General features: G+C 39.9%; 1 protein-coding gene across 1 annotated transcript in view; it reads right to left on the minus strand.

Moving 5' to 3' along the window:
- The window catches only part of LOC126360237 (exosome complex exonuclease RRP44), a 167,841-nt gene that overhangs the window by 129,523 nt on the left and 23,810 nt on the right, over positions 1-14,508 (minus strand). The window lies entirely within an intron of this gene.

Raw genomic sequence — 14,508 nt, forward strand, 5'->3', positions numbered from 1 at the left:
AAAACCTATCGTCCATGTGTCAAGATGTATGAGACAGGTGAAATACCCTCAGACTTCAAGAAGAATATAATGATACCAATCCCAAAGAAAGCAGGTGCTGACAGATGTGAAAATTACCGAACTATCAGTTTAATAAGTCACAGCTGCTAAATACTAACGCGAATTCTTTACAGACAAATAGAAAAACTGGTAGATGCGGACCTTGGGGAGGATCAGTTTGGATTCCGTAGAAATGTTGGAACACGTGAGGCAATACTGACCTTACGACTTATCTTAGAAGAAAGATTAAGAAAAGGCAAACCTACGTTTCTAGCATTTGTAGACTTAGAGAAAGCTTTTGTCAATGTTGACTGGAATACTCTCTATCAAATTCTGAAGGTGGCAGGGGTAAAATACAGGGAGAGAAAGGCTATTTACAATTTGTACAGAAACCAGATGGCAGTTACAAGAGTCGATGGACATGAAAGGGAAGCAGTGGTTGGGAAAGGAGTGAGACAGGGTTGTAGCCTCTCCCCGATGTTATTCAATCTGTATATTGAGCAAGCAGTAAAGGAAACAAAAGAAAAATTTGGAGTAGGTATTAAAATTCATGGAGAAGAAGTAAAAACTTTGAGGTTCAGAGATGGCAAAGGACTTGGAAGAGCAGTTGAATGGAATGGACAGTGTCTTGAAAGGAGGATATAAGATGAACATCAACAAAAGCAAAACGAGGATAATGGAATGTAGTCAAATTAAATCGGGTGATGCTGAGGGAATTAGATTAGGAAATGAGACACTTAAAGTAGTAAAGGAGTTTTGCTATTTAGGAAGTAAAATAACTGATGATGGTCGAAGTAGAGAGGATATAAAATGTAGACTGGCAATGGCAAGGAAAGCGTTTCTGAAGAAGAGAAATTTGTTAACACCGAATATAGATTTATGTATCAGGAAGTCATTTCTGAAAGTATTTGTTTGGAGTGTAGCCATATATGGAAGTGAAATATGGATGATAACTAGTTTGGACAAGAAGAGAATAGAAGCTTTCGAAATGTGGTGCTACAGAAGAATTCTGAAGATAAGGTGGATAGATCACGTAACTAATGAGGAGGTATTGAATAGGATTGGGGAGAAGAGAAGTTTGTGACACAACTTGACTAGAAGAAGGAATCGGTTGGTAGGACGTGTTTTGAGGCAGCAAGGGATCACAAATTTAGCATTGGAGGGCAGCTTGGAGGGTAAAAATGATAGAGGGAGACCAAGAGATGAATACACTGAGCTGATTCAGAAGGATGTAGGTTGCAGTAGGTACTGGGAGATGAAGAAGCTTGCACAGGATAGAGTAGCATGGAGAGCTGCATCAAACCAGTCTCAGGACTGAAGACAACAACAACAACATGTGTCAATATGTAAACGGTAAACAAGGTTACCACACTACCCTCTGACACATATCCATGAGACCTTAGTTTAGGAAATTCCAAATACTGTAACATCCTGGACATGCATTCTGGATATAATCAGATTCTGATTGCACCACAACATAGACCTAAAGCTGCTTTTGTTGTCTCATCTGGACTGTATGTATTCTTACGCATGCCTTTTGGTCTGCCACTTTTCTAACATTTGTCGACTTGGTTATTGAGAGGTTTAAAGCCTACTATGTGTCTTGTGATCTCGACGACATCATAAGTTTTGCAAAAATAATGGAAGAGCATGCCGAAAGAGTAAGAAATGTCTTGTATAGATTGCAAAGTGCACACTTGAGTTTAAAACCAGAAAATTTTCTTTTACACAGTCACAGGTTCAGTACCTGGGCCATATGATTAGTTCAGATGGAGTTAACCCAGATCCTATGTTAACTGAAGCAGTGAATAATTTTGCAACCCCAAGAAATGTCAAAGAATTACAATGTTTCCTAGGTTTAGTCAACTATTATAGGCATTTTAAGTAGGATTATGCTACAATAGCACAGAAATTAACAAAATTACTAAAGAAAGATGCAGTATTTGAATGGACAGATGAGTGCAAAGCAGGAATGAGAAAAATTAAAGAAATTTTGACTAGCACTCCTACACTAATAGATCCAGATTTTGAAAAAAACTTTTTATTCTTTCAATGGATACATCAGATCACACTGTTGGGGCTGTCTTAAGTCAGGAATATAATTTTGAGGAAAGACCAATTGGTTATGCCTCCAGACAAATGAATTCAGCAGAAATTAATTACAGGAATACCAAGAAAGAGTTGTTACCTCTCATGTTTGGAGCAAATTCTTTAAAGTGTTACTTGTATGAACGTCATTTCACTGTGATCACAGACCACACTGCTTTAGTATGGATGTCAAGTTTAAAAGATCCCAGTAGTCGCATGACCAGATGGGTATTAAAATTGTCAGAATATGATTACACTGTTTAGCATACGCCTGCTGCCTGCACAGCCTAAGCAGAAAGGTGAGAGTAGCACAAACAGATGACGTCTCCATAGAAGAATTGAAAGAATCACAAGAGACAGATGTAGAATACATCCTCCATGCATCGCTACCTTAATTTGAGTATTAACTGTATTTTTCTTACTTGTCACTTCTTCTTCCATGTATTTTTGAATTTAGGAAGATTTAATTGTCGAGTGCTGGTAATAGTGTTCCATAGATTTCGTGTTTGTTTTGAATACAATCAGAGGGTGTCCCTTTAGTCAACCATAGTGCCAATAGTGCTACTGTTTGTTTTCAATACAGCCCAGGGACACGTAGTGCTATTTTCATTGTTTTCTACAAGAAGTGGCTAGCAATCACAGTTTAATCAACAATCAGCCGCCTGTAGTGAATTAGCAGTCTAGTTAAAAGTTAATTAACTCTCTACAGTAAATTGATTTCTTAGGATGGATAGGATGTGTGACTGCTGTGTACGGACGCAGGAGGAGCTGGCCACTGTTCGCAAACAGCTGAACGTGTTGATGGCCGTGGTCAGCCGTCTTCAGGCTGCTGCCTCGGAGTGTAATGGTGCGTCGCATGGAACACCCCAGGTGTTACATGCTTCACCCACTGTCCCTGCAGTCGAGACATCTACTCTGTAGGAATCAGCATGGGTTTCGAAAAAGATGGTCATGTGAAACCCAGCTCGCGCTACTCGTCCACGAGACTCAGAGGGCCATAGACACAGGTTCACAGGTAGATGCCATGTTTCTTGACTTCCGCAAGGCTTTCGATACAGTTCCCCACAGTTGTTTAATGAACAAAGTAAGAGCACATGGACGATCAGACCAATTGTGTGATTGGATTGAAGAGTTCCTAGATAACAGAACGCAGCATGTCATTCTCAATGAAGAGAAGTCTTCCAAAGTAAGAGTGATTTCAGGTGTGCCGCAAGGGAGTGTCATAGGGTCGTTGCTATTCAAAATATACATAAATGACCTTGTGGATGACATCGGAAGTTCACTGAGGCTTTTTGCAGATGATGCTGTGGTGTATCGAGAGGTTGTAACAATGGAAAATTGTACTGAAATGCAGGAGGATCTGCAGCGAATTGACGCATGGTGTAGAGAATGGCAATTGAGTCTCAATGTAGACAAATGTAATGTGCTGTGAATACATAGGAAAATAGAGCCCTTATCATTTAGCTACAAAATAGCAGGTCAGCAACTGGAAGCAGTTAATTCCATAAATTATCTGGGTGTACGCATAAGGAGTGATTTAAACTGGAATGATCATATAAAGTTGATCGTCGGTAAAGCAGATGCCAGACTGAGATTCATTGGAAGAATCCTAAGGAAATGCAATCCAAAAACAAAGGAAGTAGGTTACAGTACGCTTGTTTGCCCACTGTTTGAATACTGCTCAGCAGTGTGGGATCCGTACCAGACAGGGTTGATAGATGAGATAGAGAAGATCCAACGGAGAGCAGCGCGCTTCGTTACAGGATCATTTAGTAATCACAAAAGTGTTACGGATATGATAGATAAACTCCAGTGGAAGACTCTGCAGGAGAGATGCTCAGTAGCACGGTATGGGCTTTTGTTAAAGTTTCAAGAACATACCTTCACCGAAGAGTCAAGCAGTATATTGCTCTCTCCTACGTATATCTCGCGAAGAGACCATGAGGATAAAATCAGAGAGATTAGAGCCCACACAGAAGCATACCGACAGTCCTTCTTTCCACGAACAATACGAGACTGGAATAGAAGGGAGAACTGATAGAGGTACTCAGGGTACCGTTCGCCACACACCGCCAGGTAGCTAGCGGAGTATGGATGTAGATGTACCTGTCACTGCAACAGGAGTGATTTTAGCAAGAGCCTGCTACAATACACATTTTTGCGGAAGTCTTTGCTGCATGAGTGAGAGGCAATATAACACACCAGTATAGTCAAATCCTGCCTGAGTAAACCTACTCCTAATAGAGATTTCAAACTGAGCAGAAATCACACACTAAGATATAAATACCATGAAGTTCTACTCAGGAAACCATGTAAGTAATACCAATTATCAGTCGTGTTCAGTAATGCTTCACTCAAATTAGGGCGATAACTGCCATTCAGTTTGTAGCTGCAATCACAGTATGGGGACTTGAGCATCTAAAAGTGACTATGCATGACCAGCTTATGAATCTGCAGTATTTCCAGTCAAATCCTTGCATCACTAAACGTACTTGAAATAAACTACATGCTTTACATATGTAACGATAACAGAAAACTATTGAGGATTACAAATCATTATTGATTCTACCACCATACCAACGAGCCAGATATATTTTCCTATGTTTCTCAGCCATATGACTACTGCTCTTCATAAAGGCACAGGACAAGCAGCTCAGGCTCCAGACATATGCTCACTACCAATGCTACATAGGATCCTGCTGACTATAGCACATAGTACTGGTATCAGGCCACAGCAACTGTGCCGAGTCTCGCTTAGCTACAGCTTACACCACTTTAACGTAAGACAGTTAGAAAATTTTGGAATACAGTCGCAATCTCCACTCTGCACATCAAAAAAAGTGTACTGATTTCACCAAGCACAGTTATTTGTGTCCTCACAAAATAGATATAAAAAAAGAAACACACCTCGAGCTACTTTCTATGATTTGCCAAGCCAGCTTGTGGCTTCCAGACTTCAAGATAAGTTCATTGCTGGAAAATCAACTGCCGCCATCTGCAAGAATCTCAGATGTAGTGCAACAATTCATAGGATATTGCAGATAGGTTGAATAAATCACTGTAAAGGTCATCAATGAGAACTTACGTTAATAAAGAGCAGAGGCGTAAAGAAACAAAACACATAATGATACAAGATCACCAATGAATTTATCACCCCAATATTAAAGCATTTGAGAGAGCAAAAAATTGTTAATAAGATCGTGTCTCAGTAACAAGTACAAGTAATATCAGAATTCATGACATACTTTAAGGTACAGGAAGAACTGTTAGGTGGACTTTGCTCAATACTTTCACATGAAATATACGAACCTATAAGCGGAAGTAAATGACTGCAAAGCTAACAAGAGAAAAGTTATTGCACCAGCCCCTGCTCTAGCAACTACTGAAAAATATATTTGAAAATGTTTACTGTGTGATGCGTAATATTTTGGAGCTACACCTGCATGTCTTTGCATTTCATTATGTATTTACATATTTTATTTGACAGTCTACCCTCTCTCTGAGCTTGCCTCCCCACTTTGAGGTTTATTTTTATTTTTTTATTTTACTGTGCAATGTATAAAAATGTTCAGTGAAATTTAAGGACTCTCAAACTGAGCTGTGAGGAAATAGCAAATATAGAAAGTTTATATGATTGTAACTTTGTGCATTTGAAAACAGCAATTTAGGGAAGCATCACAAATATTAGGACATACCTCCTTATCTAATTATTGTAAATAATTATTTGCTCTCACTGGGAGATTTGCACGCAATGCCCTTTACACAATAAATACCTTTCGTGCTGAATCCAAATACAGTGCACACCGTGACGTATGTTACTTTTATAGTTTAGGTACAGTAACAGTCCCCAGTAGAATCAGAAATGTGAAATGATTAGGCCATGGAACTGGTAGTAGTTACCTGCACTAAACTACATTCAGAATCATTTTCACTAACAGTGCTGCCACAAGCTCTATCGCGTATGTCAAACCAAGGCACACCGACTGGCAAAGGATTTATGTAGTGGCCCTACTTTTACGCCCTTAGGAAAATTGAAGCGCCGAAAGGCGTAATCCATTGACTGACGCAAAAATAGATAACTATTGATATCTATGGCAGATTGAGTAAACTTGGATCAATTCTGACAACACAGTTATTTACGCTACTGATAGGGCATGGTGCATGTGTGTCCGTTCTCCTGGAATTGCCAGTTGGTGCCCATGACCGCATGCTGCTGCAGTTAATTTTAGAGCCTCCCACTTTTATCACTTATCCTATTGCCTTGTTGTCAGCTCTGTTCTGTATTTCTTTCTTCTGTTGATGAGGAGCTAGCTGGATTAAATGAAACTAGGCAATCCAATAGTACCAAAACTACCAAATTCTTTTCCAGCCAAACTGTATCCTGTATCGCGGTGTCACTCCTCTCTTGTGGCAGTGATCCGTCTCACTTACTCAGGTCTTGCTGAACGGCGGTTAACAGTCACCCCCCACCAAAAAAAAAATAAAAGAAGGCCTGACCTTCAGGGATAGAAATTTAAAAGCGCTATTCAGAAAGTAGGGAAAGTTTCCGTCTTGACACCGCTAGGTGCGCACAGATCATGTATATTTTAGTATGTGCATGCTCGGCAGCTCAGTCAGCATCCATCAATGACAGCAGCAATGTCTCTGTGTGTCTGGTTTTTTCAATATTCGAATTTGAAATGCACACTGCAATCGAAAATCCCTTCAGTTGTGAGGTGCGGTCTGTGATACGGTTTTTGTTGGCAAAAAACCTAACACTTGAAGAAGTTTATCGTGAACTGTACGAAGTGTACGGAAACAACGTAATGAGTCAATGTTCCATCCGGAAATCGTGCATTGGTTTATAAATGGCTGAACCAACATTCATGATGAAGAAAAGAGTGGATGCCTGAGCATTGTGACTAACGATCTTGTCACTAAAGCTGATGAAACGATTCGTGAAAACTGTCGCTTCACAATAATGGAGCTTTCGATTTCTTTTCCACAAGTTTCACGGGCTTTGTTGTTTGAAATTGTCACTCAAAAGCTTGGCTACCACAAATTTTGTGCACAATGGGTGCCCAAAATGCCTACAAAGCACCACAAAGAACAGCGAATGAGGGCAACGTTGACATGTCTTGAAGCCTACCACATACATGGTGATTCATTACAGGATCAAATCATAACGGGTGATGAGACTTGCAAGAAACATGTCAATTACTAGACAAAACTACAGTCCATGGAGCAGGGGCACACAAGGTCCCCCCCAAAACCAAGAAAATGTTTCCAAACCTTGTCAGCAAGGAAGTTGATGGGGGCAGTGTCTTGGGATAGGCAAGGTGTGCTTCTTATCGATTTTCTCGAATGTGGAGCAGCCATAAATTCTGCCCAGTACTGTCAAACTTTGCACAGCCTTAGAAGATCAGTTCAAAACAATCACCGAGGAAAGGTGACATCCAAAATCTTGTTATTGCATGACAATACCCAACCTCACATGGCAAACCGCACTAAAGAACTCCTTAATTCATTCAAATGGGGAACTTTCCCTCATCCGTTCTACAGCCCCGATCTTGCACCAAGCAACTTCCACTTGTTTCCCAAGATGAAGAACTGGCTTGCAACACAGCGCTTTGATGGCAATGCGGAACTCTAGGTGGGTGTGACTCACTGGCTGAAGTCTCAGGCGGCAGAATTTTACGACAAAGGTATTTCAAATCTTTTCCACTGCTTTGGTAAGTGCTTCAATGTGTTTGGTGTCTATGTGGAAATGTAGTATCTCAGTCATTCTTTCAGATGGAGAAGAGTTCTTGGGCTTCCAGCCGGGTGGTGCTGTCTTCAAACTGCGACGTTTCGACGAGTGACGTACTCGTCATCTTCGCCAGACGAATATGTCACTCGTCGAAACGTCGCAGTTTGAAGACACCGCCACCCGGCTGGAAGCCCGAGGACTCTTCGCCAGCTGTATATGCCGGGAAAGCATACATTCATATTCTTTAAGATGTATATAATAAAATGTATTTCTTGCACTTAGTTTTTTTTTTAATATTAAAACGTTCGCTACTTTCTGAATAGCCCTCGTAACTTTGCTACTTGTCGGTTGTCATGAAACTGGGTTCCTTCATAATTCCATTTGCTATCATGAAAATTGCTGAATAGCACACTCAGAATTATTCCAAGGAGTGGTCATTTCAAGTGTTACGTCTGTGCCTGTAGTTCTACTGGTTACTGGCTTTTCTGCATGGATTTCGTGTAAATATGGCTACTGTAAATCCCATGAGTCACTACCGCAGGTTGTACCAGTTTCCCAGTGAGATGGTGAATAGTGTGGGTAATGTCTAATGAGTCACCCTACTTCACAGGCATGGCCTCCCAATAGGTTAAGCTACAGAGTTTTGCATAACCGCATACTAAAGTTTTATGCAAATTTGTTAAAAACAATTTTATGGGAAAGTAATTTTCAGATGCCAGGAGTAAAAACAAACTATTTGTAAAGAAAACATTTAATACCTATTTCCTTCAACTGCCAATTATGCCTCTTACAGGCTCATTTTGTATTCGTACCTATCACTTATTGTTAGTTCACCCCTTGTTTATTGTGAGTCACTTCAGCCCCATTGACACGATTCCCGCCTGCGAATGTTGCCATCTCTGGTACTCGACATGCTCTCATTCAGCCAGCTGGCCCTCTAACCATCTTGACCCAGGGTCTGTATTACAATGCCCAGGTGACAGTGCACTTCAGCTCAGCTGGTCGCTGCCATGGCTCCACGCATGCAGCCGACTACCAGCCGCTGCACCAACTCTGAAGGCTTCACAAAATGTGTAGAAAAGGACATTACATTTACAGAAACTTCCAATTATGAACAACTCAAGTGACACCAATGGATAATGATATTGTAAGGTAAAAACATAAATTTTGTACCCCCTGCCCCTAGTGCATATTTCATAATCAATTTCTTAAAATGAGAAGTCAACCTCTCTTAGTTTTAAGACCTCTCTTTTAAATAAAAAACACTAAATATCAGTCATCTTCCATGTACGTCAAAACAAAAACTTTTCGTGTTTTGAATTGGTCGTTAAGAGGGCTTAATCTCAACCACTGCAACTATCACAAACCTGTAACTGGCTCTCATGGAAAGGGGAAGAAATTGTACTTGGTAACGGGTAATAACAGTGACAATTTTTATTGTATTCTGCATGCATCGTTTTAACTTAGCCTCAAGACGTGGCACAAGCAGTTATGTATACTACTCCGCAATATGCTAGGTCAGCTTCCCCATTATTATGCTCAGCTAGGGATGCCACTACAGTACTGATGAGTAAGAGACACCAACTTTCTGCCACAAACCCGCCACTGGGTGCTGCCACATGAGGTACGCAAAAAGGGTGGTGAGGTGGTGGCTACAACAGTGGGTTGCACTCTTGCCTGTCAGCTTCCTTACTCTCTGGATGTGTCCATCAGCCCTTCCAACTGAGGGCGAAAGGCTCTTTCCGGTATTATGTGCAGTTTGCTCCATGGTCGTAGCCAGTTTTCATGAATATTGTACTTGTTAGTGGTAGTTCTTGGGAATAAAACCAATTTTGCCCAGAATACTGGCATGTCTCATTTAACATGTAGGAAAAACACCCTGGATCCCTACCTGAGCTTTTGATATCATCCTGACATGTACGCCATTGCCGGTCATTGACCCGAGACTGCTTGAAAGGAGCTAAATATGTCCCAACTACAGGCATGCAGATGGATTACTGGCAAATCAAGTCTGACATGGCTGAGTGGGAAAAGATTGGCTTCATAACTCCTGAAAACCTCTATGAGTTCAAAGTTATACCATATTTGACACTATACTGTAATTGGATATGTAAACAATCTTTGCACCATGTGGCGGCAGGAGAACACACGTATAAGAAAAGGTGTTATTCATGCAAGCTTTTGGAGCCATTGGCTCCTTCTTTCAGCAGAAGGATTGAGGAGGAAGAAAGAAGGGTGAAAGGAAATGAACTGGAGAGATTTAGGAAAATTGATAGTGTTTGGAAAAGTCACCCAGAACCCTGGGTCAGGGGAGACATACTGGACAAGATGAAAAGGAAAGACTGATTGCTGGGGTGCACCAGACGAGATTTGAAAACCTGAGAGCTTAAAGGTGGAAGACAGGGTAATAAGCAAGACAGAGATAACTGCTAAAACTCATGCACGAGTTAATAAGAGTGACCAGTTAGCTGCACTGCATGTAATAGAGGTAGGAGGAGAACGGCGAAAAATTGATAGGTCAGAAAATGAAAGATGTAGAAAAATAAAATGGAGTGAAAAAAGAAGTAGTTACTGTGAATAAATGCTGAAACAAAAGAAATTAACATAAATTAAGGCCAGTTGGGTGGTAAGAAAGGACATGTTGTAGTGCTAGTTCCCACCTGTGGAGTTCTGAGAAACTGGTGTCTGGGGGAAGAATCCAGCTGGCATGTGTGGTGAAACAAGCTCCAAAGTCATGACTATCATGTTGTAGAGCACGCTCTGCAACAGGATATTGTGTGTTGCCTGTATGCACTTTCTGCCTATGCCCTTTCATCTTAACTGATAACGTAGTGGTAGTCATGTCAATGTAAAAGACTGGAACAGTGTTTACATAACAGCTGGTATACGACATGTGTCATCTCACAGGTGGCTCTCCCTTTGGTACCTTATGTTTTGCCAACTGCAAGGCTGGTATAGGTATAGGTTGGTAGAGCACTTGCCCGCAAAAGGCAGAGGTCCCGAGTTCATCTCAGTCTGGCACACAGTTTTAATTAGCCAGAAAGTTTCATATCAGCACACACTCCGCTGTAGAGTTAAATTTTCATTCTAGAAATGTGTCCTTTTTGCACAGTTTTTGTTTGCATGAAGATGGAAGGCATAAAATGTATAAATGACTATGATTATGTGAAATTGTGACCACAACAAACGTACAAGCAGCAGAGAAAATACAGAAGTTAACTCACTAATAAAGTATTCACTGCAGCATAGATGAGTAGTTGGTTCATTACAAGAAATGAAACCATTTGTTACTGTAATCCTGAATATGGCACTGATTTCAAAGATAGAATTGGACGACTATTTTACTGAGGACCGGCCAGACCAAACCTCATTCTTTCAGTTTATTTTATCTCATCTCTGATTTTTGATGTCCACTCATCCTAATTTCCATTCAAAATAAATATCAGCAGTAATGAACAAAAGTGGCAAAAAATAGGGAGTGGAAAGGGTTAACAAAGTGTGAAGGACTGTTACATCATAATTAGAAATTATAATTCACAGCCCTGAAATATGTATGATCAAACTATGTAACCGTACAGCTAGCTAAACTATCAGAATGTTTAAATAAAATATTTTTATATGTAGTGAAGATAGATGTTGACAGAGCAGATTATGAAAGGAAGGTAAACTCCTTGGGCACTGACTAAGATGCTAAATACTAAACAGAATTGAACAAGGATTTTCGAAAAACAAAGCTTATGCTTGGTGAAAGTGGATGCCCAATAAAGTAACTGAGCACATACATCACACAGTAACACCTCCATTATATCTAACAAACAACCAATTATCTAGGTATTCTACTTCTGGTTTTCGTAAATTACTATAGGAAATTTAAAAAGAAGACTCTGCTGGACTCAAAAGTTTGGCGATGCTAAGAATCTTGGAAGATAAATTAGGAGTTATATGAAGTTTGTGGGAAGCATTTAGATTGAATGACCAAATGAAGAGCCGATATTCTGAGTAAAAGACAATGAAATATAGAATACTCATTCATTCTCAAGTAGACAACACGAGACACCACAACATTACAGCAAAAGTTCTGTTAGGAGAGTATAAAGTACATAATTAGATAAAGCAGTGTAATAGTATGCATGATTAGTGGAAATAATCACGAGACAAACAAAGCATGATTATTAGTACAAGATGAATACAAAGAATTTTACTCTCATAGTAGAAACACACGCATTTTGATAAGAAATAGAAGGAAACACAGCATTCATTAGAAATAAAACTGATACTGCAACAAACAAATGCTGATATGGAAGCGAACAAAGATTATGTTTGAGAGAGTGAATGAGTGAGTGAGTGAGAAAGAGAGAATCAGTTTTAGAACAGTGCAGTACAGTGCAGTGACTCAGTAAAGTGAGGTAACAGGCAAGTTGTGGCGCCCTGAAAATACTCTTAAGTTCAGAGTTGGCCTGGACGTGTGGGGCCTCTCAGTGGGCCGCAGCTCATTGTCGGCCACGTGGTGCCGAGCATCGGCCTGAGCAAGAGGGGCAGCCCCAGCGCATGGTCCAGGTCGACCACGTGGCTGGGAATTCCATGTTGACGCTGTGATGAGGACTGTGCTTTGTGTTGATGAATGAGATTTGTATGCTGGGAGTATCAAAGATGGTGGACTTTGTGAAACCATAATGGCAGGCATTTTACAGTTCATGTAGGAATTAATAATAGCCAGAGGAATCATGATACCTCAGAAAGAAACATGTACATTACCACTATTTGCATGATGATTCTGATGGTGTAATATTTCCAATATCTTTATTAGTTTTAAGTTTAGTATCTGACCGTAAATTATACAAGTAACACCCAGCAACGAATTTCCAAAATCTAAACGGTTCATCCGATTTTGTCGATCAATGTGTCTATAGAAAGCTATTAGTGTAAACCTAAATTGGTATGAATTACAGACATGTAAATTGAACAGTACATGTGTTATTGAACGTCAAAGTGGTCGATTACTATAAATCGCGTCGGGTCATAAGTACTCCACAGTTAATTAAAAAAATGATAGCAGCATGCTTATAAATATAATTATTCATCTATGTCTTTGTTTATATCTGACATATACTATTCATGAAGAAATTGGTCAAAATATTTACTGTGTTTTAGAAAACACAGAGACATTAGGCTACTGGCCTACTTTTGTTCTATTCCTTTGATACATGTTTATTTGATTTGATTATGTATATAATAATGTGTGTTAGAGCATGTTTATGGTCCAGCCATAGGAATATTTATTTAATTTCAAGTTATTTACATGGAAATCCAGTATTTCAAATGTATTTCAATATATTTGTGAGCGTGCATTGGCTTGGAGAAATGGCGGGAGCTCTCTAGCCAACGACAGCGCTCGTTAATGGGGAGATTGTATGGAAGTGGGGGAGGAGCATTGGGTGGCACAGGACACAGGGGAGAGCTGGATGAGGAGGCGTGACGGGCGGTCATGGGAACTACTTGGAGAGTGGAGCAGTTTGTGTGTGGAAGCGGGAGATAGAAATATTTCGTAGTGCCGACTTCTGCACTTGTGAGATTTCCGTAGCTTCTGCAGTGAAGACGTAGTACTCATCTAGAAGTGAATATCTCATGAGCTATGCTGTTGCTCATAACTAATTATGTGAAGTAGGAATCTACTGCTTCCCTTTTATTCAACTCATATTTTATTTTATTGCAGGACCATTGACACCAATAATTGTTTTGCAATAATAAACAGCATTCTTAAAGGTACTTCTGCTATAATACTCATCATTTAAAGTTGTTAAAAATAGTACCTGAAGGTTTTATTTAATTGCAATGTTTAATTTATAAATTTCTATGTCACATTCAAAATTTGCAATTGTCGAATGATAGGAACTTTCAACCATTCGATTCATGTGTATATTCATATTGTATACTGTAGACTCAGCGGTATTTGGCTTGTAATGCAGCAACTACGTATCCTAAACAGCTAAATATTTCAATATTTCAACTCTGAGTGAGAGGATACATAGTTGAGGGCCACACACATCAGTTTTGTATTGGAAATCCCACAGTAGGCAAATGCCAGTTACAGATCCAAAGGTTTCAGGTTTGATGCCTGGCCAGTCCTAGGTTTTTTAGCTGTCATCTATCACTTCTTTCACCTCTGGCAATGTGTGTTAATGTGTAGTATGTCAAACAGCACCACAGTTCAGAATACACGTTAACCTACAGGTCCCCCTACAACTGGCAGGGTAAGACGGTTCAAAGATTGGAGGAAGGCAATGGCATACCACCATATCCAGTAAAGTACTGTGTTATCCAAAACCAAACCTCTGTGTTGATGGTAGCTTTACTTTATGTGCCCCTGCCCTCCTCCATCTCCTACACATATTTATGTTTTAGTTCCTTTATTTCTGTGTACCTAAACGAATCTCTGCTTCAGATACAGTATGCTTACTAGTGATGTACCGTATCAAAGGCCCTGCAATCTATATTTCAGGATATTCTTATTAATTAATAGCATTTTATGTAAGAAATTATAATAGTGGACACATAGCAAATACTTCTTGGAATTTAATGCTATTGCCTTTATTTTTTTCCCCTGAAGTTAAAAGGATTGATGTTTTACAGAACAAATCATGTACAGACTCTAC

Source organism: Schistocerca gregaria, chromosome 1 (assembly GCF_023897955.1).
Source record: "Schistocerca gregaria isolate iqSchGreg1 chromosome 1, iqSchGreg1.2, whole genome shotgun sequence".
NCBI classification, from domain to species: domain Eukaryota; kingdom Metazoa; phylum Arthropoda; class Insecta; order Orthoptera; family Acrididae; genus Schistocerca; species Schistocerca gregaria.